This window comes from Molossus molossus, unplaced genomic scaffold, assembly GCF_014108415.1.
Source record: "Molossus molossus isolate mMolMol1 unplaced genomic scaffold, mMolMol1.p scaffold_m16_p_11, whole genome shotgun sequence".
Taxonomy (NCBI): domain Eukaryota; kingdom Metazoa; phylum Chordata; class Mammalia; order Chiroptera; family Molossidae; genus Molossus; species Molossus molossus.
In genome coordinates, this window is record NW_023425346.1 from 8,929,657 (window position 1) to 8,953,993 (window position 24,337).

Sequence of the window (24,337 nt, forward strand, 5' to 3'; positions counted from 1 at the left end):
GTCGCCGTGGTTTCCTGCTTTAACAGTGCTTGGACAGAACCCGGCTCTCAACCCATCCCCCCCGCCACCTGATCCAGCCTTCGGCCACCTCCTCACAGCGCCTCAGACACCCCCAAGACCCCACTCCAGCGCCACACAGCCGCCCCTCCTGAGCCACCCACCATGACGTCCACCGCGGCCACCTCGCAGGTGTGGCCACCTCGCAGGCGCCAGAACTACCATCAGGACGCAGAGGCCGCCATCCACGGCCAGATGGACCTGGAGCTCTACACTCCCTACGTCCACCTGTCCCTGTCTTACTACTTGGACCACGATGATGTGGCTTTGAAGAACTTGGCCAGTTATTTCCTTCACCGTCTCGTGAAGAGGGAACATGCTGAGAAACTGATGAAGCTGCAGAACCGGCGAGGTGGCCGAGTCTCCCGCCAGGATATCAGAAAGCAGACCCGACGACTGGGAGAAGGGGCTGAATGTGACCTTGTGCACTGCGCTTGGGAAAAAGTGACTCATCACTACTGAATTTGCACAAACTGGCCACTGACAAAAATGACCCTCACTGTGTGACTTCCTTGAAACTCACTACCTGAATGAGCAGGTGAAATCCATCGAAGAACTGGGGGACCTCGTAACCCACTTGCGCAGGCTGGGGCCCTGAGACGGGCCTGGCAGAGCATCTCTTTGACAGGCACGCCCTGGGAGACAGTGACGAGAGCGAGGCCTCAGGCTGGTCCCTCAGCCGGGGGGTGACTCCCTGGTCACCAAAGCAGGACGAGCATGTTGGAGCCACCTTCACCTTTCCTGTAACTTGTGCCAAATCATCCACCTACATCTTTTCATTTGTGCCATTCCTTCAAATAAAGTCATTTGGTACCCCCCCAAAAAAATAAATAAATAGAATATTCATAGAAAAGTAAATAGTTGATACCTAACAAGATAAAATTTACAGTATCTAGCATCCATCAAAGATTATCAGGCATGCATAAAAAGGCAGTGGGGGGGGGGGCAGGAAAATACAACCCAATATGAGGAAAAGAATCAATTACTGTAATAAAAACTGAGCCAGAGCTGACATTGAGGTTGGAACTTGCAGACAAGAGCCTTAAAGCAGTTATTATGATTATATTCCATATGTTCAAAAATTAGGTAGAGACACAGAAGATATAAAAAGACCCAAACTTCTGGAAATGTAAAACATACTGGATAGGATTAATGGCAGATTAGACACTGTAGAGAAAAGATTCAGAACTTGAAGAAATAACAATAGAAAATAGTCTATATAAAAATCAGGGACCCTCCCAAAGGAGAAATGGAGGAGGGTGGAAAGAAGAAATATTTAAGAAATTATGGGGGGGAGGGGAGAACATCTATAACAAAAATAACTTAATGAAAATTGAAAAAAAAAGGCTAAAAATGTTCTAAATTTTATGAAAACTACAAATGTAAAGAAAATGTTAAAAGCCCTGGCTGGTTTGGCTCAGTGATCTGTTGGCCCTCAGACAGAAGGGTCGCAGGTTTGATTCCCAGCGAAGGGCACACACCAGGCTGGCAGGTTTGATCCCCCACCCCAGTTGGGGATGTGCAGGAAGCAATCAATCAATGTGTCTCACATCAATGTTTCTCTCGCTTTCCCTCCCTTCTTTACCTAAAAAAAAATCAATGGAAAAAATGTCCTCGAGTGAGGATTAATAACAACAATGAAAAATGTTAAAAGTAACCAGAACAAAGATTAATTCATGATAACAAAAGAGGGAGTTCATGGAGAGGATATAACAATCCTAACATCAGAGCTTCTAAAAAGATAAAATAAGAACTGCAAGAATTGGATCAACATTTGAAAGCCAGTCGCTGGGATTCGCCGCGTTACCATACCCTCCATCCAGAACAAGGCAAGAGTGTCGTCTGCTCTCACCCACAGGTCAACACTGTATCGGAGGGTCTACGGCCAGTAACACAAGGTAAAATAAATCAGTAAAGACACCCAAACTGTAAAATATAGAAATAAAACTGTCTTTATTCTCAGATGATGTTAACACCCACATACAAAATCTGATCAAATCTACAAAACAGGACACAAAAATCAATTATACTCCTAAATGCTAGCAGATTAAAATTTTAAAACACCACTTATAACAGTTTCAAATCATAAAATATCTCAAATACATCTGAAAAAGATGTATAGTACCTATGCACTAAAAACTATAAAATATTGCTAAGAGAATTTAAATTCATGTGGGTCATAGTACTCAATATTATTAAGATGTCAATTCTCTTTAAACTATCTATATTCATTGCAATCTTAATCAAAAACTGGGGTTTTTGAAGAAATTTTCAAGCTGATTATAAAATCCTATGAAAATGCAAAGGATCTAAAATAGCCAAAGCAACCTTTAAAAAGAACTAAGGTGGCGACTAACACTACCTGATTTCAAGACGTACTATAAAGCTCAGGAACCAAGAAAGTGTGGTGCTGGTGTCAACACAGACAGAAAGATCAAAGGAGCAAAACAGAAAGTCCCAGAAACAGGCCCACATATGCATAGGAAAGAGAATGTTTTTATAAAGGTATAAAAGCAGAAAGAATAATCTCTGTAACAAATGGTACTGGAGCAATGAGATAGCTAGAGGCAAATAAACAAATAACTTTGACCCATACTTTGTATTATATATCAGTATTAATATATTAACTCAATATGGATCATAGACCAAAACGTAAAGCCTAAAACCTAAATACTTCTAAAAAGAAAACATAGGAGAAAATCTTTGTGACCTCAGTTCAGGCCAAGATTTCTTAGATACGATACCAAAAGCATGATCTATATAAAAAAAAAAAAAGTTGATAAAATGGAGTTTAGTGAAATTAAAATATTTTATTTCACAAAGGCACTGTTAAGTGAATGAAAAGATATGCCCCAGACTGGAAGAAAATACTTGCAAAGCTTATAACTGATAAAGGTCTTGCATCCAGAAAATATCAAGAATTCTCAATACCAAATATTAGAAAAACAACAACAATCAATCAAATTAAAAATAGAAAAAAGCAAGAGTTGCTCAGACACTTCACCAAAACAGATATGCAGATGGCAATCAATAAAGCACACCAGAAGAACATCGTGCACTAGAAAATGCAAGTTAGAACTGCAGTGGGGTGCCACTACATACTTACAAAATAGGTAGAATTCAAAAGATTGACCATTCCAAGTGTTGGCAAGGGTGTGGTGAAACTGGAACTCTCATATCCTGCTAGTGGGAATATAAAATGGTACAATCCTCTTTGTTAAACAATTTTGCAGTTTCTTTCTTTATATATAGAGAGAGAGAGGAAAGGAGAGGGAGAGAGGGAGAGAAACATCCATAACATCGATCAGCTGCCTTCTGCACGCACCCCAACCAGGGATTGAACCCACAACCTGGGCATGTGCCCTGACAAGAAATCGAACTGGTGACCTTTCAGTGCACAAGACAACGCTCAACCCACTGAGCCGCACTGGCCAGGGCAATCTTTCGGTTTCTTAAAAAGGCAATCATACCAACCTCTTGACCCAGATACACCTACCATGTAAGCCAGACGTTCTACTCCTCAGGTTGACCCAAGAGGAAAGAACACCGATGCTCATACAATGACTTGTACACAAATGTACACAACACCCTTGTTTGTAACAGCCAAAAACTGGAAACAACCCTAATATCCATCAACAGGCATCTGAATAACCCAATTACGATACATCCATATGATGAAACACTATCAGCAACAAGAAAAGAAACGGGCTATACGTACACGTGGATGAATTTCACAATAGTCGTGCTGAGTAAAAGATGCCATATCAAAAACAAGTATACCCTGTCCAGTTCCAGTTAACTTAGAAAATGCAAACTAATCTAGAGTGAGAGAAAGCAGGAGGCAGGAGGAACTTCTGGGGGTGATGGATATATTCACTATCTTAATTGTGGTGACGGTTTGGGTACAAAAGTCAAAACTTATCAAATTTTACATTTAATAAACGTCACTGAGATTTTCCCCCAACTGTCAGATTTGCAAAGATCAAAATGTCTGATAACGCTGCTGGCATGGATATAGGGAACTAGGCACTCTCATAAATTGCTGGTGGGTGTGTCAACTTCTACGAAAAACGATTTGACGGTATCTATCCAAACTACAGAACTCCCATCCTTGTGCCCAGAAATTTCATTTCTAGGAATTTATATGCTCACGCATGTGAAATGACAGAGTCTAAGGTTATTCAGTGCAGGACTGCTTAGAGTGGCCAGTGGCCCTCAGTAAGGACTAGACAGGACCACACAGTGGGATGCCCTCCCTAACATGAAGGATGGAGACACTCCTCATGTGCACCACGGAATGGAGGGGAACAAGGCAGGTTACAATAGAAGTTGTATGCTATGCCTTCATTCGAGAAAGCACAGACTACAAGGGGGAAAAGACTATCTATTCATGTTCATGCTACTTGCAGAGAACTTCCTTCTGGAAAGATATACACAGAAACAAGTATAACTGCTCGGCTACAGAGTGCCGAAAGACCCTATAGATGACCCTTTATGCCTTTGGAAATTATCCACCATGTAAAGCTGTTACTAGTCAATAAACAAATAAGTGTACATAAAATTTAAAAGAAAGATCTCTTACCCTTTGAGACGACGTGGAGGGATCTGGAGAGTATTATGCTGAATGAAATAAGCCAGACAGAGAAAGACAAGTATCACATGATCTCACTTATTTGTGGAACAAAATGAACAAAATAAGCTGTCGACCGAAAGAGATCCAGACACACGGAAGTAGGGAACAGACTGACAAACCTCGGAGGGGTGGGGGTGGGAGGGGCGGAGTGGGAAAGAGGGGGTCAATGGGGGGAAAAGAGGGGCATCTGTAATACTTTCAACATTAAAAACATAAATTAAGTGAAAACAAAATGAGCAAGGTGGATCTCCAGGGACATGGTGGAGAGCGCCGACAGGTGCGCGAAGCCAGCCCAGCAGAGGCAGGCGCCGACCTCGGCCCGCAGCCCACCCACCTGTGCAGAAACAGGTGCTAAGCACGGTCTGTCCGCCGGGAGTGCTGGGCCACACGCCTGCCCCTTTGCCAGTGGCTGTCTCCAGGCAGTAGGATTTGGGGGCCCTTCTCACTCCACATTATACATTTCTAAATGTTTTTATCCATATTAGGTTTGTATCAGGAAAAAACAGCTGGCTTCATGGGCTGCCCTCTATGGGGGCATTTTCATTTTTTAACCACTTGCCTAGAAATACGAGCAAAGAGTCATAAACAAGACCTCACCTTTGACCGTGACATCTTCCTCTAAATGTCTCCACAGAATGGGATCGGTGACGGTCAAAGACACATCTTGGGACGCACATGAACGTGGCGGCTGAGTGGAAAAGTGGGTCACAAAACAGCGCGTGATGGGGTCCCCGAGTGTGGGAAACACGGGCAAACAGACGGGAAGGTCTGGAAGGCCCTCCCCCCGGACGCTGAGGGTCCCACCGAGAACGCAGGAAGGTGGGCCTGAGGCCAGCTTTTACTTTCCTCTTTTAAAATCTCTTTTCGTAATTATTTAACAAATGATCTGTTTTTGCTTTAAAGAGACAGTTGCGTATACCAATCATCTTAGAACATTTAGATACAAGCATGTTTTTAGAAAAACTACTTATGATAGTGAAAAAAAACTTTGTCCAAAAGAGAGGAATGAAAAGACACATTTCAACAGAACCTAAAGCAAATGCTTACCAAAGAGTAGTAAGTGAAATTACAGGAAGCAAACTATAAACCATCCAATCCCAAATCTGTAAAATATGGGGAGAAGGGGAAATAGTAATAGAAAGATGAAGACTGGAATTAAGTGCACTAAAAATAACAAAACGGATTCTTTAAACCCAGGAGGACAGACCTGTTACTGTAATATCTGGGTTCCGACCATCCCTAAGTGCGGGCGCAGGACCTTTGGGGCGGGGGCTTCTCACGCCGCAGTCCTGCCCAGCAGAAGGCCCACGGAGCGGCCAGGGGCTGGTCCTGTGGGAGCCATGTGACCACAGCTTCATGAAGCCGTGTCTCCTCTCTGAACAGCCTTGGGTGAGTCCAAGGGCCACCGCCCTGGCTTCCGAGAATCACACTGGGGAAAGGCCCTCCGGAGCATGCAGCGGAGAGGTGGCACTGTGGCATCCCCCTCAGGCCCAGGGCAGCCTCTGGCAGCGGAAACCAAGGCACCACAGGTGCTCTGTTGGCCTGAGATGCGACCGCATCGGGCCCTTCCAGAGGCCGCGGCACGCACGCGTCCAGGGCCGTGGCACTGCCCTGCCAACAAGCCTTTCAGCAGAAACTGTGCTCCGAAGGCCCAGCAGGGCGGCGGCTGTGGCTTCACCAGGAGCACGCGCTGAGTGAGAACTAGGGTTGGGTGGACCGGTCTCAATGAGTGGCTAGTGTGATGCGCCTGCCATGGTGCCCACTGTGGCTGCCGTATGAATACCATGATCAGGACGTACTGAGTGCTGACTGTGTGCCCGGGACTTGACATGTACCAACCCTTTTATCCTCCCTATAGCCCTAGGAGAAGGATCCACACTGACCTTCACTTTACCGATGAGAACACGGAGGTGCACGGAGGGATGTGCAGTCTGTCTCCGGCTCCTGCCTGAGTCCCTAGCTCCGGCAGGCCTCCACACTAAGAGTGGCGTGCCCGTTCCTTCCCAGGGGCCACGCCACCTGGACAGCTCCTGCAGGAGCACTGGCCAGGGCGCCAAACACCTGGCTCACGGGGACATGGGGGGCTTGAGCGTGCCAAGGCTGGGGCGAGCCTGGGAAAGAACAGACCCGGGGAGATGCTCCCCATCCTGCCTCAGAGCTGGGGGCCACAGGAGGGACAAAGTGTGGGCCGACCTCCCCTTGGAGCAGGATGGAGGAGGCAGGCCAGGGCCCCGACTGTCTGGCAGCCAGAGCCGGCCTCCGGGAAGGGGCTCTTCACTGAGAAAGGCTGAGCCCTGCCCCCCTGCCAGAGGGCCTGGAGGAGCCACCTGCTGATGGGAAACAACCACGGAGGGGGGGGCTGTGACCCGACTTTCCTAGTCTGGGGACCTGGGCCCTCCAACAGAACCAGGAAGCTGTAGCATCTGCAAAATGAAAATAATTCCTGCCACACTGGTGTGTCGCCATCCCGGGGCGTGGTATCCCAGGGGTGCTACAACATGCTGCTGAGACATGGGGCCAAGGCCTGCCTCCTTACTCAAGTCAATCCACGAAGTGACCACCATGAGTCCAAAAACCCCAAATGCAACCCTCTAATCACCGAAGTACAGAAACTGTGATCCCAGGCAGAGTGCCATGGCTTAGAGACTGCTAGCAGTGATGTATTCCAACTGCCCCATGTGACAGGCAGGAATGTACCAGGACAGGCTCAGGGCGGGACAGGGGCCTGCCCTCGTCTCATTAACTTGCAGGCAGTCAGGCTAGATCCTGGTCACCTCGCCACATTTCCAATGCTCTTTCCACCAAAACATCATGCCTCTCACCTAAACACCCCTCAAAGCGGGTATAAAAACACTGCACACAGGACTATTGTGTACAGTAATGCATACATATAAACTGCCACACATGCTTAGATTAAATAATGACACAACTTTGGTATATTACAACTAAGCCTTTCATAAACAAGTGATGTTGCTCTCTCCAATCGAGAAGGCCAATCTGGAGACTGCTTGGCTGACTCATTTCTTTAGAAGGGTGTCAATGGAAACAAATGACATTTTCCCCAATGAAAAATTTCCCAAGATTCATTTATCAACCAATATTTACTCAGCTTAAATGAACAGACCAAGGTAAGACGGTAGGACTGTTATAAGCGGGGAAAGACCAGGGAGAAGTGGGACCTCAGTCAGAGGCAGGAAAGACTCCGTGAAGGAGGTGACTTGAGTTACTGGCCTCATGGACAGGAGAGGAAGTGTATGCCAAAGACCGACAGCAAAGGCCTTTGCAGTCCCTGTCATCAGTGAATGGAGGTTGGATGGGGGGATGGATGGATGGATTTTGGATGGATGGATGGATGGATGGATGAATAGATGGATGTTGGATGGATGGATGGATGGATGGATAGATGGATGTTGGGTGGATGGATTGATGGATGGATGAATAGATGGATGTTGGGTGGATGGATGGATGGATGAATAGATGGATGTTGGGTGGATGGATGGATGAATAGATGGATGTTGGGTAGATGGATGGATGGATGGATGGATGAATAGATGGATGTTGGGTGGATGGATGGATGGATGGATGGATGTTGGGTGGATGGATGGATGGATGAATAGATGGATGTTGGGTGGGTGGATGGATGGATGGATGGATGAATAGATGGATGTTGGGTGGGTGGATGGATAGATGAATAGATGGATGAATAGATGGATGTTGGGTGGGTGGATGGATAGATGAATAGATGGATGAATAGATGGATGTTGGGTGGGTGGATGGATAGATGGATAGATGGATGGATACATGAATAGATGGATGTTGGGTGGATGGATGGATGGATGAATAGATGGATGTTGGGTGGATGGATGGATGGATGGATGAATAGATGGATGGATGAATGGATGGATGGATGGATGGATGGATGAATAGATGGATATTGGGTGGATGGATGGATAGATGAATAGATGGATGATGGGTGGATGGATGGATGGATGATGGAGTGTGGGTGGTGGATGGATGGATGAATGAATGGATGGATGTTGGGTGGAGGGATGGATGGATGGACGAATAGATGGATGTTGGGTGGATGGATGGATGAATAGATGGATATTGGGTGATGGATGGATGGATGGATGAATAGATGGATGTTGGGTGGATGGATGGATGAATAGATGGATGTTGGGTGGATGGATGGATGAATAGATGGATGTTGGGTGGATGGATGGATGGATGAATAGATGGATGATGGGTGGGTGGATGGATGGATGGATGGATAAATGAATAGATGGATGTTGGGTGGATGGATGGATGGATGAATACATGGATGTTGGGTGGATGGATGGATGGATGGATGGATGAATAGATGGATGTTGGGTGGATGGATGGATGGATGGATGGATGGATAGATGGATGTTGGGTGGATGGATAGATGGATGGATGGATAAATGAATAGATGGATGTTGGGTGGATGGATAGATGGATGGATGGATGGATACATGAATAGATGGATGTTGGGTGGATGGATGGATGGATGAATAGATGGATGATGGGTGGGTGGATGGATGGATGGATGGATAAATGAATAGATGGATGTTGGGTGGATGGATAGATGGATGGATGGATGGATAAATGAATAGATGGATGTTGGGTGGATGGATAAATGACTACTACTACCCTAAGTCACTGAAGGTGTTTCTGAAGATCACAGTACGGAGAGTTTTCCGAGAATCAGGCAGATCTTCTCCGCCATTTTCCACCAGCCATCCCCTTGAACAGGCCCAGGAGGTGACCCTGAGAGGAGGTATCTTCAGGGAGCAGGCTGGCAACAGGTGGGAGGCAGACAGCGTACCCCTCACCTACAAGGGTTAGCAGGACCAGAAGAGGCGTGTGCCTGTTTGCAGGGAATTCCCTCCTTTCCAGCGTTGCCTAGCCTGCCTGGTAGAAAAAACCTGAGAGCTGAGTCAGCCCCAATCCCAGGGGGAGAGAATGATCACTCAGCTGTACACCAGGATCCCAATTTTCTAGCCCCAGAAAGAACTGGTCTGCTGCGTGTGTCTATCCCATGATCTGAACATAAACCACACAGAGACAGTTGGTGGCAGAGCCATCCTTGGGATTCACCAAGCCTCCCCTTCAGGGGATCCCAGGCTCTCATACGGGCCCTCGGTGACTGCTGGACTTCCTCCCACTTCACCTTCCAAGTAAACTGCTCTCCGGGAAGTTCCAGAAATGCCCCCCTCGTCCATCATTTGCCCATGTTCCTTGCCTGGGCCGCCCTTCCTTCCTTGCTCCTCTGCAGGCCACGTCCTGCTTCTGGAGATCCAGTTCTGGTCCTGGGAGGCCCTCCGCTACTCAGACACAACTGTCTGGTTAAATAAATGAGCCACTGCCTGAGGCCCAGACTCCGGCTCCTCACTGCTCTGACCCAGGATGGTGCAGTCCCTGATGGCAGCTGCCAGGAATCACTGTGAAGTGGGAAACGTATGGGCCTGGGCCAGGAAAACAGACGATTCCTGCTCCTGGCCGACATTCCTCGGTGGCTGCCTTCTGAGGTCATGCTGGCCAATTCATGACTGTCCGTGCCAGGCACGAAGGGTAGCACAGGAAGGTGCGTATCTGAGAAACCTGCGGGGATTTCGGAGGCTTCGGCTGCTCACTAAGTTAGCAAGGTGCGCACCTGGGCCGGGAGCTGAGGAAGTGCCCGGCACGGAGCAGATGTTGCAGTTGTGCTAGCTGATTGACTGATGGATTGCACGAGGAATTCCTCTTGATGGCCACTGCCACACTGTTTCAAATTCCAGGCACAGGAAAGAAGGATTAAGATCGCCAGCATGTATGAGACAGACACCACAGCGTCTGCGGCGTCGGGGGCAGGGGGCACCATTGCTGGACCTTTCTCAGTCAGTGTCAGTAACACTTGAGGCGGGATCACTCCTTGGGGTGGGGGCTGCCCTGTGCACTGCAGGACGTTGAACAGCAGCCCCACAGTTGTGACAACCAAGGAAGTCTCCAGACAGTGCCAAGTGTCCCCAGGGGAACCAACAGCCACAGCAGAGAACCAGTTCTGTAGTCCTTGTCTAGGGCGATCAGGCAGCACTCGGATGCCAAGTGCAGGACAGGGTCCTGGGTTGAGTGTCAGAAGGTCTAGCTCTGCTCAGGGCTCTGTCCCCCACTTCTAGGCACACATGGAGACTGCCCAGTGCCTGAGACTAGGTCACCCACCAGCAAAATGAGGCCGTATTCTGCAAGCGGCCTGCATGCTCTGGGCATGCAGAAGGTACTCAATAACTGCTTTACACCAGCCTGTACCTCACTGTTCTGAACCCGCTAGCTAGCGTCTCCAATCTCTCCTCAAAAGCTGGAAGACAACTCATGGAAGTCTATGAAGGCCGGACCAGGGCCGCAAAGCAGCTGTACAAACACTTTAGCCAAGTTATTCCACTCTTAGGAATCTAGTCCAAGGAAATTACCAGAATTTCAGGTAAACATTTACACACACAAGTGTCTACTCCAGCATTATCTATAGTAACAAAAACGAGAAACACTCCAAACGTTCGCTCCCTCCCGCCGATTCCCTTCCTCCCCTCCGTAGGGAGCCCTAAAGGCACCACAGGTAGGCCCTGGAGTCCAACCTCAGTGTGGGTCCAACTGCGAAATCAAACTGGACCCAAAGAGGGTCCAACTTCTGGCCACTTAAGCCATGATGCAATGAAACAGCCAGAATGACATCAGCACACGCAGTTTCTTCCACAGGGGAAAAAAGCCATTGTGGGGCCCTCAGGCAGGCCTCAGGACACAAACTAGGTGCAACTTCATAAGCTCACCATCTCTGGTTTCTCTGGGCCTGAGGCTCTCTCACAGCGAAACCAGTGACTGCCAGGCCACCTGCCGCTCTGGGCCACTGTCCCATGAGAGGGTGCAGCCAGTCTGGGTGCCCCCCCTCCACCCTGCAGTAGTTGCCAAGGCCCCTCCTGAGCTGTCCATCCAGCTGCAGAGGCCTGAGCTGTCCATCCAGCTGCATCCCCTTTGTAGATGCAAAAATCACAAAGGAACCGAGGGACATCCCAGGAAGAAAACACTTATCCCCATCACCCCATCCAAAAAATCCTTGATAAACTGCAGACCTCAGGGCCCCGCTCTGCAGGAATTCTCTTTCAGGAGGGTTTGGCTGAAGCCTGAGAATCTGCATTCGTAGTGAGTTTTCCAACTGATGCCAACCAGGAGGCCCCATCAACTCAGAGATGCGTGAGTCCCATTCTCAGCTTTCCCAGTTCTGACTTCGTTTCTCTTACTCTCTTTCTCTTTTTTTGTAAAAGTGCCTCGTAGAAGAAAAAAAATCTAACTCATAGTAGTTAGAAGTCTTACTGATATATGCCTTGGCCGGTTGCTCAGTGGTTAGAGCATTGGCCCGTGGACCAAAGTTGCAAGTTCGATTCCGGTCAAGGGCACGTATCTCAGTCCCTGGCTCTAGTCGGGTCATGCAGGAGGCAACCAATCGATGTGTCTCTCTCACATCAATGTTTGCTTCTCTCTCTCTCTCTCCCCCTCCCTCCCTGTCTGAAGATAAATGGAAGAAAATATCCTCAGGTGAGGATTAAAAAAAAAAGTCTTACTGATATATTTCAGCATAAATAAACATGTCACACAGCCCACATTCACACTTAGCAGGAAGAGTAACCTAACATACTGTGCTGTGTACCACACCTGCAGATGAAGAACCTGGCTCCCGTCGAGCCCTTGCGCCCTGTTCCAGCCCATCAGCGTACCTCAGGCTGCCGGCTGCAGAACTGCTGAGTCGGGCCTTCCTTCCCGACAGAAACAGAAACAGGCACGGCGCACACCCTTGGCCCTTAACACCAGAGAAGTCCCCTCACCTCGATCCCCTAAATACGCTGTCACTGCCTGGACACGCAATGTATCACCTCGTACAAGCTACCGCTGTCGGCAGAGCTGTCTGAGTGATGTGCCTTCAACCTGTCATCAGACTGCAATGACCTCAATTTTTGGAGAAGTAAAGTCAAAACGCTACCGTTATCTTCAGAGATCCAAGACATATTTATGTGTCAGCGCTTCCCTTCAACTTGTCTGCAGCCTTCGGGAAAGTCTGGAAAGGCCATCACAGGCCGAGCGCGTTCCCTGCCCCCTCCAGTGTCCTCAAGTCCCCCCCATCCGGGCCCACCCTGTGACCATGTCGGCCGGCGCCGCAGCCCTGCAGCTAGCTAAGGAGGGTGACTGGCAGAACGTGAGACATATTCCTTCAGCGGCCTCTCCCACTGTCCTCAGAAGCAGAGAAAATGACGAGACCCCACCCTTCCTCCAGACTCTGGTCTTTCTTTCCACCTTGATTCCCCGAGAGGGCTGCAAAGAGCAGGGGGTGCTGGCCCCCAGGATTCCCAAGCTGGAGAAACTAAGAGATCACTGTGTCAGCCCCTCCTTCCACAGAGAGGTACAGCGACTTGCAGGGTCAACCAGGCCGGAGTGAGAAGTCACTCTCCCTGAGGGTAACCCCAAGGGCTACACACAGGCTACTCCTCACAGTGCGTCCAGCCATCACTCTTACTTCTTCCACAACTTTCTCCAGAGAGAAACAGCCTGAAAGGCTGATACATATAAGAAAGTCTTCCTAGTAGTTATGGTGGGGTATGGGGATCAGGGGAACCTGCCCAACTTTCTATAACATTGCACCCTCATAGGCAAGTACTCATGACTGGCTCTAGGATGGCCTTAACTAGCAAATGCCAAAGATGAAGACGGGGCGTCAGAGCCCTTCACCTTGTCCCCGCTCAGTCATCCTCATCCTCCAAGCCTTCCTTCACTCCCAAAGCGGCTAGTTCAGTCCCATGGGATATGGTGCCTTGGTGGGCAGGTCAGAACCATTTAAATGCACCTGTGATCTCCACCAGGTGCACCTCGGCAAGGTTTCTGCCTGCTGCTTCTCAGCCACTGCTTGGTGAGCTGAAGATTCTCACAGACAGACTCAACATATTAGGAGCTGTTTTCTGGCCATCAGAGTCTGCCTACATTGCAAATACTTGCATACTAATCTCCCTATCTCAGGCTTAAAAATATGGACTTCTTTTTTTTTTTTTAACTCCCAACATAATGAATGAGTTTAAATATTAGAAGTTGAAATTATTAAGTAAATCATTTCACCTGCAAAGCTTCTATTTGCATAACATTAATTCATGATGGCAGCTAAAACAAATTCATCACATTCTGTATATTAGAAGCTGATTTATGCAGGAATTGAAAAAATCATGAGCTCAAAATTATGTTGACATGATGTATGTGCTCAATAGAGAAAGATTTTTCCCTTTCTTTCTTTTTCTTTTTTTTTTTTTTAAATCATCCAAATAACTGAATTATGGTGAGAAGGAAAAGGGTTTGAGAAGAGGAAGCAGGCCAAGGACTGGCATCTGGGAAGATGAATAATGCTACGCCTCCCGTGTGTGGCAGGCTCTCCGTGAGCGTGCAAACACACTCTCCAGTTATTAATGTCAAGTATGCCAAAGATACTCTGGAAATTCATTACCATTCATCACCACTAACCGCCATTAAATTTCAATCAATTCAACTTAGCACAAGTGTACTTGAGCGGCCCTTACAGTTCCTTATAAATGTGGCTCAGAAGTCGAGCTGACTTATTGCATTGTCCAGGGTACAAAGCATTGCTAAGCATCTGCTTGGACCCGGACGGATGCTCTTTTAACATCCTAAGCATTCAGAGATCCGTCTTGCTGAGCACTAAGAGGTCTCCAATCGCTACAGGTCGAGCGCAATGGGGAGGGGAGGGGGTGCGTGTACTATTTTGAGAGACCACCTTTCCTTTTTTGCCTTTGGGGTGGAGACGAACAAGACAAAAAGAGGCCTTCCTGACAGTCAGTCTCCCGGATGGGTTACAGAAAGTTTTTGACACCACCGGAAAATTTGGTAACGTGGCCCCTCTCTCTCCTGGCTCTGGCGAAAGCCTCGCATCACTCTGCTAACTGTAAACTAAACTCAAACCCCGTCTCGGGGTGAGGGAGGGCGAGCCCATCGGAGGGGGAGGGGAGTCAGCCGCAGTCCACCATGGGGCACCTTTGGGAATCGCGCCTTTCCCAAGCGGGCGCAGGCTTTAGGGACGCTCCCAGCAGGGACCCCGAGACTGTGCGCGGGTCTCTCCTGGCAACAAAGCAGGCGGCGCGGGCCGCTTCGGATCTGGCCCGCTGGCTTTCTCCCGACTCGCCACGAGCCGGGTCCAGCCTGTTCCCACTCGCCAGAGGAGACGGTGGGCGGCCGGGACAATGTGGCCATTGTTCGGACTCCACAGACCAGGCCGGCGGGCAGGTGGGAGGAACGCAGCAGGCCGGCACGCGGGCACTCTGGGCACCGACCGCCTCCAGGACGCGGGCACGGTCCCCACGGTCCCCAAGGGCTGGGCACCCGCCCCCTCCGGGCCTCCAGGGCCAGTCCTCCGCGGGAGGTGACCGCAGGGAACCGCAGGAAGGAGACAGAGGAGAGAGAAAGGAAAGGGACAGGAGCGAGGAGCAGACAGAAGGAAAAAAAGACGGAAAGAGAAACAAGGGGGGGTGGAGAGGAGAGAAATTACAAGACACGAAAGGAGAGAGGAGACAGAGGAAAGGAAGAGAGGAGAGGAATAGAAGGAAGAAAAGACAGGGGGAAGAGAACAAGCCAGGGTGGGGGAGTGAAGAAAGTGGGGGGGGGGAGGAAGGAGAGAAGGGAAGGAGGGAGGGAGGGAGGAGAGAAGGAAGAGAAAGAAAGAGAGAGAGAAGGGAGAGAGAGGAGGAAGGAAGGAAGGAAGGAAGGAAGGAAGGAAGGAAGGAAGGAAGGAAGGAAGGAAGGAGAAAGGAAGGAATCACAGAAATCACAGAGGACAGAGAAGGGAGATGAAGGAGCAGCGCAGACAGACAGACAGATGTACAGTAGAACTGCACCACAGGCTGCCCAGGAAGCCTCTGGAAAGATCAAGAGTTCACCCTGTTTCACAGAGGGAAGCAGCTCCAAACCCAGCCGAGTCAGCAAAGCATAATCACACCAGGGGCTTTGCTTAATTACAGGTTTGAGAGCTAGGGCTGGAGGAAGAGAGATACTTAACTGTATCCCAGGGAAGGCCAGGCACTCGAATGATCTGTAGGGTTGGAGAACACAAAAATCCCATCTACACAAACACACACCCAGCTCACCAAGCCAGGATCCTGGGGTCTGCAGCATGGCAGACTCAGTCTGGCTGGGAACAGCCGTCCTGGGGAAGCTGTAATATTCAGTTGAGAGGGAGTCCCTGGGCTGAGCCAGTCCTGGTCAGCAGTGAGGCCCCAGCCTGGGGAGGCCCAGCCTCTGCCTGCTGCAGGGCCACCCCACCCCCCTGCAACTCACTCTGGGAGGCCAGGGGCCTTCCCGAAGGGGGGAAATCAATCCCCTGCTAATGAATAAAAAGTCCCCTTTATTTCACTGCTGTTTTGGGTTCATTAAATTTTCCAGAGATTTGCAGAGAAGAAAACATAATCAATAAACCCTGACAAAAGTGAATGTGTGAAAAAGGCCAGAGCATGGAAAAGCAAGATAAAAGTGATATCTGATCACAGATTTCAGCAGATGACCAGCTGAGGCCATGAGGAGTCTCAATGGACCATCACCCTTTTTGGCTTCCCTTTCCTTTGCTGAAACCTTCATTCAAGACAACAGTAAAAAGCACTACAGCTTTTTTCTTATGCTAATGAATGAAACCGGGCACTCAGTTAAGACACTCTTCCCAGCAACGTGGTTTTTTTTTTTGTTTTTTTTTTTTTAACAACACACATGCACACACAAAACCACATTAACTTATTCAACTTAAACCAAAATCACAAGGACAGTGTAATATGTACTCTCTGGTCACATCTTAAATGAGTTATTTTCCCGCATTTGTATAAAAGAAACTCGAATCAGAACACACACAGGATTACTGAGGATACTTTTGTTGAAAGAACTGGGGAAAATAAGATACTAACTGCACAGAAAGTAAGCAGTTATCATTGGCGTACTTTCCCACGGCTTTGAACATAGTTTTGAAGGGTAAGGATGTTCTCGTCACCCTCAGGATCTAAAAACAATGATCGATGATCTGTTTTCTTAAGTCCTTTATATTCTACAGCAAACACGCAAATGAATTTCAGAGAAAATGAGTCATATTGAATCTGGAGTCCTGCATTTATTTGAAAACCACGAAGCTGTTGCTGTTTACCAAAGGGCACTGCCAAGCACCAATGTCCAGTGAGGACAAGCCCCAGAGCAGCCTTTCTCCCAGGTCTTTGAAGCTGCGGGGACTCAGCTTGCTGGGACAATCACCTAGCCCACCTCTCTGCACTCTCTGGAATCTGAGGATGCAGTTTCTCTCCTCGGCATTCTTCAGTGTTTCATTTGTCCATGCGCCTGACACTTGCTGGAAAGAAAGGGGAACTGCTTCCCTGCAGTTCTTTTTCAAAGGGCCCTGGCCCAACGGGAACAGCTGCAGCTGTCCACCCGAGGTCCACCTGGTCCACCTGCCTGGAGGCCTTTGGGTACCAGGAAACAGGCTCTGGCACAGGTAGAAACCACCCCTCCACCTAAAGAAGCAAGGCTGGTTTGCGCCACCTCCCTCGGGCCAGCGTCACAATGAGCATCACTCCGTGAAAGAAAGCCCTGTTGAACACACATTTCCTCCAGGAAAAGACAAGCTGCCCTACCTCAAGAATACACACAGATGTAGGACTCGGGCTTTGACCTTTAACAAGCCAGCCACGTGTGCAGGGGGTCACACAGGCTTTCAAAGTGCACATGACAACCTCCAGGTCCCGTTTAAAGGGAATTGCTGGCATCTGTGAGGTGAAGTCCACCTCCCCCACCCTAACCCCCACCCTGCAAGACCCCATGGATGAAGGGTGTTTATTGGGCAAATATCCAATTCTGTCTGCCTGCCTGCTGAATCCCCTGGTTTGCTAATCCAGCCCTAGGGGCTACACTGTGTACAGGACACTTGTGGGAGTACAAAAAGCCTGAAGTATTTGTGTATTTTTCAGTCCACAGTGCAAACAAGCCAGCTACAGCACACAGCTCCCAAGCCCCCTGAAGCCAGGCAGTGAGCCGCTGACGGGTGGCCCTGTGGTCCCTTCCTCTGACCAGGCAAATCAAAGGACCTCCTCCGTCAGGGCTCTCCCACAGGTGGGCTGGAGCATCCCTGAGAAAGTGGAGTGGCACTCCATTCTAGGGTGCCCTGCCGAAGGGTCTAGCCTACCTCCACACACACACACACACACACACACACACACACTTCAAGGCCAGGACCAGGGTCAGTGTGAGTTTGCCAGTGGCCTGGGAGGCTCGTCGGAGTCTCTCCCGGAACAATTCCCACTGAAGATAAAAACGGCTTCCCCAGTCCCACCTTGTTCCTCAGTGAGCCCGGCCCTGGCTGGGAGCTTCTCTCCCTCATGCTCACCTGCTGACGGCAAACAGACCGCTCTGACCATGGTCTCCCTCAGATCCGGACCAGGCAGGGCCCGGTCACCTGCAGGCTGTGTCCTGGGCCCCGGCTCCCCACCTGGAATGGAGCTTCCTGCAAGTAAACACCCCCAGAACCACTACATTACCCCACAAAAAGTGGCCTGCTTCTCAAAGCAGAGGAGAAATACAAAACGATCCTAAGGATAACCAACTTGGAAACACTCAGACAAGTGACAACTTTCCCTATGTGGGTTGGAGTGGAATTTAAATCTGGGATAGAACATCTCCACAATTTCCTGTAACCTTCCCCAGTAGGAGGGAGAAGCTGCAAGTCTAAGAAAACGAAAGCAAGAAAGATGAAGAGGAGCAAGGGAGGGAAGAGGCCCAGGCAGGAGAGGCCCTAGAGAAGGTGCAGCTGCCAGTTCTAGATCCCACAGTCCATAAGTACTGCCCCAGGGCAGACCAGAAGCTGGGAGAGCCCAGAGGGCATCAAACCTCCAAGCAGCCAGCCTTAGCCAAGGTGTGTTCCCCTCCCCTGGGAGACCAGCCTAGGCAGCCACACAATGATTTCCTCCAGACGGACCCAGGCAAGGCCGCTCCCGGGCCCAGGCGGCTGTGCGGTCGCGGGCGAGGGAAGGGAGCTCCCAGGCCAGCAGCCAAGGTAAGAAAGTGGGGAGGGAGGGGCTTTGGAGGTGAGGTGGCACAAACAGACCTCATCAGGGGACTGGTGACGAACCGCCTATTCCCCTGCTTTCCGCCGCTGTATATTTTGGATTTCACAGTTTATTTACTTTACTTTTTGGCACCGAGCCCCCTGAGCATGCCAATACAATATTTGTTTAAACACTATTTTATGCCGCTTGCGAGGGAAACGTTTACTTTCAAATTCTCCAACATCCCCCAGAGCCTCGTCTGCAAACAGCATATGAGCGTTTTACAACTGCTCCCTTTATCTGAAGCTGTCGGGATTAAACCTTCACACAGCCCGCGGGGGCGGCGGGAGGGGGGCCCAGGACTTGGCCGCGGCCACCAGGCTGCAAAGCCCGCGCGGGAGGCGGTGCACCGAGCGCGCTGCCGGGGCCGGAGAGCAGAGGAGCGAATAAGACCCCCACGGTCGGCACCAGATGCTACGGAAAGGTCTACTGTTCCAGCCTCGATCAACTCTGAGAGCCACATAAAAATCATACAAAAGAGAGAGGGACGGGGGAAGGACCCTAGCGGGACCAAAGGCCCGCCGGCGCCTAAGCCGCGGGTCACCAGGGTGAAGCGCGCGGCTCCATCCCCAGCTACTGTCTCTGTAGAAGTCGGGTTTCCTAGGAAATGACAGCAATTCCTGCCCAGCTGAAAAGGCGCTGAGTTGGGTGGACTTCCAGCTCCCCGACGCGGCGGGAGCGCTCACACTCACACACACACACACACACACACACACACACACACACCACATGCTCCTTCCTCCTCCCCTCCCCACACCCCCGCCCCCATTCAGGGAAACCGCTCCCCTCCCTAAACCCTTAATAGGATTGGCGCCCAACTCTCTCCGCGCCTCTCCCCATCCATCACACACAGATCAAGTTGCAGTAGTGGATTTTTCAAATTCCTCAGCAAATATACTTGTTGAGAGATTGGCCCGGAGGGTGGGGTGCGGGGGGAAACAAATGGGGGCGGGGATGAAAGTGAGGGTGGGGGGACCCGAGGACCCGGCGAGGGATTACGCGCGGATCCCTTCGGGAAGTCAAGCGGATCTCGGGGTGGAGGGCAGGAGGAGGAGGAAGAGGAGGAGGAGGAGGAGGGGGAAATCGAGGAGGGAGACCGGAGAGGGGAGCCTGACCGAGGGGGAGGGGGCGACAAGGCCTGAGGAGGGGGAGGAAGGAGCGAGGAAGAAAGAAAGGCAGGGCTCCGGGACGTGTCGCACGGAGAAGTGCAGTTAGAAGTTCACAAGTGGGTGGCTGCAGCCCCTCTACACAGCACAGTCCCCTCAGGCACACTCCCACTGCCCACCTCCCGGAGTTTCGCAGCATCTCAGTGTCTTTTGCCAACCCCCCTGCCCCCCCCCACCCACACACACACCCCTCCCGCTAAAACAGCCCCGGGCTCGGGCGCGGTGGAGAAAGGGCGAGGGCGGGCCCTCTGTGCACCCGGAGAAAAGAGGCTCTTACCCCCAGGTAGGAAGGGGGATGCGCGCACACACGCGCACACACACACACACACACACAGCCCCCGCGCTAGCCCGGCCACGAGTTCCTAGCCCCCGAACTCCCCCGTTACGTCCCCACCCGCCTTGGCCAAATCCCGGAGAAGGTCCGCCCCACCACCCCCGGTCCCCCTAAAGCCGGTGTCCGATCCCCGCTCCGAGTCACCCTCCGAGACGGCACAGCATCTCAGCCGGCCCGGGTTCGGCCGGGGAAGGGGGCACTGCTCAACGAAAAGCAAGCAAAAGAAGGCCAATGCAACTTTATCGATGGAGACAAAAGTTTACCTCTAGTACGCAGGTGGCCTCTTGGGAGCCAGGCAGTGGCTGCTAGCCCCCATCCCAACTTGGCTGGCGTGGCGACCCGCCGCCGGCTGCCGTGTGCAGGGGCTCAGCCCGGGCGGGGCGGGGCGGGACAGGCAGGAGAGGGCACCGAGAGGCGGGCGGGAGGCTCCCGAGGCTTCGGCGTGCCGCACGGCCTGCGCTACTTCCTCCAGCTACCCCGGCCCTTCCTCGCCTGCCTCAGCGGCCGCCGCCGCCGCCTCCCGCTCCTTCTCGAAGTCTCATTGATGGGAGTTTGAAAAAAGTCCACGGAGCCGTGCTGCCTCGGCTGGCGAGCTCCGGCACTCCCGCAATCCGGCGCCGCCCGGACGGCGCAGCGCCCCCGCGCGCACGGCGGCAGCACACCGGGCGCCGCTCACCCGCCCGCGCCGCGTGCACCCAGCCGGGGGGACCCCGGGGACCCGGAGGGGAGGAGGCGGCCGAGGACGCTCCTCCCTAGCCCAGTGGAGAGAAAGCACACCTACAAGGAAAGTTCGAGCAGAGAACGAAAGAACGCGCCAGTCTCCAACACTTCTTTTTAGGCGCCGGGGTGGGTGGGGGGTCGCTAACTCAAGTCAGATGAGCTCCGGAGCTGAGGCGCAGGGACTGCTCTGTTTTCAATCTCTGAAATCACCCGCCTCCCCACCTCCCTCTTCCCCTCCGCCGGGAGATGCCCGGGTCGCTGCTCCCAGTGCGCCCGCTTCCTCGGGCGCCGGGGCGGGAACCGGGGACGGAGGGAAGGGGAGGGGGTCCCTGGCTCTGCGCGGAGCCTCTCCAGCCTGCAGCTCGGGCAGGTGCCGGGGGTCCTTCCTGCGCCCCCCGCCGCGGCTGGCGCAAGTAGCCATTTGAGCGCAGGTTGGCGAGAAGCGAGACAGCCTTCTAGGGTTAGTGCATGTGTGCTTTGTAGGGAGGGTTTTTGTTTTGTTTTGTTTTGTTTTTAGAGACTCCACTGGAGCCGCAGCCAGATGGAAGTAATCAGAATCCAACAACAGAGGAAGAAGGAAGAAAAAACTTCACTGAATTTTGGGGGTAAAATGTGTATGGGGGTGTGTGAAAGAAGTTGTTAGGCAAACTAGGCGACTAGCCCTGGGCCCTCGGGCTGCACCACAGCGCCCAGCTGGTTCCGGGCTTGGAGAAGCGGGAGGGCAGCCGGCCACCGTGTCCCCCACGCCCCCAGGGACCGCCAACCTCCCCAGAAGTGAGGGTCCTCACCACTGGGAGGATTTTTTATTTTTCTTCCTAACATTGGTGGAGCACCCTACTATGTGCTAGGTGACATGCTTTATTTCCTTTATTTTATTTAACCCACGAACATTTGTGAGATAGGTTCTCTGGTACCCAGAAGTTGTCCAAAGCTGGAGCACTGGCGCCGACCTTTCCCAGGAGTTTCCGTGGGCTGTACCATTAGTTCAGCCAGATTCATCGAGTTCAGGTGGTGGGAGCATCTCTCTCTCCGCCCCTCTTCCGACTGGTGGGTCTTGTCTGGAAAGAAGGGGAACCCTAGGCTCAGAGATCCAGTCTGCCCTCCCTGTGGGAGTGTGACCTGCACAGGCCCATTTCACTGAGGTAATTCCTTTTTGTCAGTAGGTCCCTCCGTGCACCATTGACCCTCCCCTAACTTTATTTTTCACTTTTTTTTCCACAGTACAAAAGTATTTAGTAAGCACCACGTCAGTAAAGAAAACACATAACCTATAGCTCATCCTTTAAAACCAGAACAGGCGTGTGAAAAGTCAGCAGATTCTTATTTTTACTTTAAAAGAAAATCTAAGGTACACATTGGGAACTGAACTGTTTTCTTTCTAGAGATGTAGCTCCCATGTCCTCTTACCCTCCTTCCTTCCCTCTCCTTCCCTTCATTTATATGAGAGAAACAACAATTTCTTCTTGACCTAGAGAAAAAATATATGCAGAACAATATTAGAGCAATTTGATGCTAATTTTGTTTTTCTCAAATAGGCTCTCCAGATGGGAGTGGGGAACCTGCAAGGTTTTAAAAAGCAAAACTTCCAGAAGCCAGTGTATGTATTAAAGGGAAGTGAAATTTGAAAGGGGCTTTTTCTTTAAATCTGATCAGATTCACCATTCCTCCATGTTATTTGTTTGAATTCCTGCTGAGCTTTCAGAACACAGACTCTAAGGAGACAGAAAAAGTAAACGCTCCCTCCCTCCTTGGCCATAGTTTAATGACCCTGTTCATATCCACCCCAGGAAATGTGGAGAATCATTTCATGTCACAGGGATATTAGCAGCGCCGGCTGATTACTTCATTACAAGCTTGTCTCTGTTGGTTTCCTTGTGTTGTTAAGTTTGCGAAGTTTAAACAAATCAACATTTTGGGATATTTCCTTCTCTCTGTTTTGCTCCCCAGACCAGCTGCACTGCTGCAGGAATCCGGGCACTCCCATCGCCGTTCCTGGCTTATTTTGGCGAGACGGTGGCTGTGGAGATGAAGACGGAATGTTTCCAGTTTGAGGAGAGGCTGCAGACGCCTGAATCTCTAGATGGTCAGAGCTTTGGGCACTGGAGCAACAGAAGGCCTGGAGCAGAGGCAGTCTGGGACAGCAGGGACAGCCTCCACCTGAGCTCGGGGCACCAGTTCCTGTTCCCAAGTCCAGTACTAAATATATGAACTCGGGCAAGTCCCAGTCCATTCCATCAGCAGCTTTCTGTGTGCCAGGCGCTGTGCCAAGTGATGTGACATTGCAGTGAGGGAGACTTGTGGGACCCTCTTCCTCACGGGCTTCATGTTCCCTCAAGCTCTGAAAATGCGTTCACTCGCCTGCCTGGTGGTCCTGCTGGCCGCTGCCTGGGGGCCTCTCCGTGTGGTCTCTCTACTTAGACTAGTTCGGACTTCCTCACGCCTGGGGGCCTGGGGTAACGGGTGCCAAGGGTGAGCCTGATGGGAAATAACCAGAGCCCTGTTGCCTTTTAGGAAACCCTCAAGTCACACAGCATCACTCGGCTGCATTCTGTTCACTGAGACCTGAGGTTCTAGGTTTGAAGGGGAGGGAGATAGACTCTGCTTCTGAGGAGCATCCTGGGCAGAGATGGTGCTGCGGAGACACGGTCTGCCACACAGACTGGACACACAGGAAGACCACAGGCAGCCAGCAGGTGGCTTTGGGGGCTTGGCCACAAAGCCCAGGAGCAAGCACACAGCACTAGAAGGTAGTGGGAGACCCAGCCCCACCCTCCAGGAGTCCACACTCTCTTCAAGAGATGCACAGATGCGGCCACAATTTTAGGATACGACATGATGGCCTGAGTGAGGAGAGGCTGTGGCTGAGAGGAGCTGGTGGCAGACTCAACAGCCAGTCAGACAGGCCGAAGAAGAGAGGCAGTGAGGGTGTCGGAACAGCAAGGGGCAGTCCAAGTGGATTGACGTGGTGTTACTTTTGAGGGCTCTTGCAGGCCCGTCTCACTGCCCCTCCACCTCAGCATGCACCCCACGGGCTCTCGGGTCAGTACGCTGAATAGCCTGGTTTCCTTTGACGGAAGGTCTGTATTCATGGTGCATGTACCCTCGGGACGGTTAACGTGAAAACTTTCTAAGGGATACTGCTATGAAAACATTTATTAGATTTTTCCCAAAGAACAAGTTTATATAGGAGGAGTAAGAAATATAACAATGGCACATGAGGGGACACTAATGGGGGACAAGTGCTCAAAGAGAAGATGCTAGA

At 51.0% G+C, this 24,337-nt stretch overlaps 1 protein-coding gene and 1 pseudogene across 1 annotated transcript in view; one reads left to right on the forward strand and one right to left on the reverse strand.

Annotated features, from left to right (window-relative positions):
• The window catches only part of GLI2 (GLI family zinc finger 2), a 242,209-nt gene extending 221,525 nt beyond the window's left edge, over positions 1-20,684 (reverse strand). Inside the window, exon 1 of the mRNA XM_036254585.1 lies at positions 20,619-20,684. The gene's annotated coding sequence lies outside the window, so the exon portion shown is untranslated. The remainder of the gene's footprint in view (positions 1-20,618) is intronic.
• Positions 163-24,131, forward strand: LOC118625551 (annotated as a pseudogene).
• The last annotated feature ends 206 nt before the right edge of the window (positions 24,132-24,337 follow it).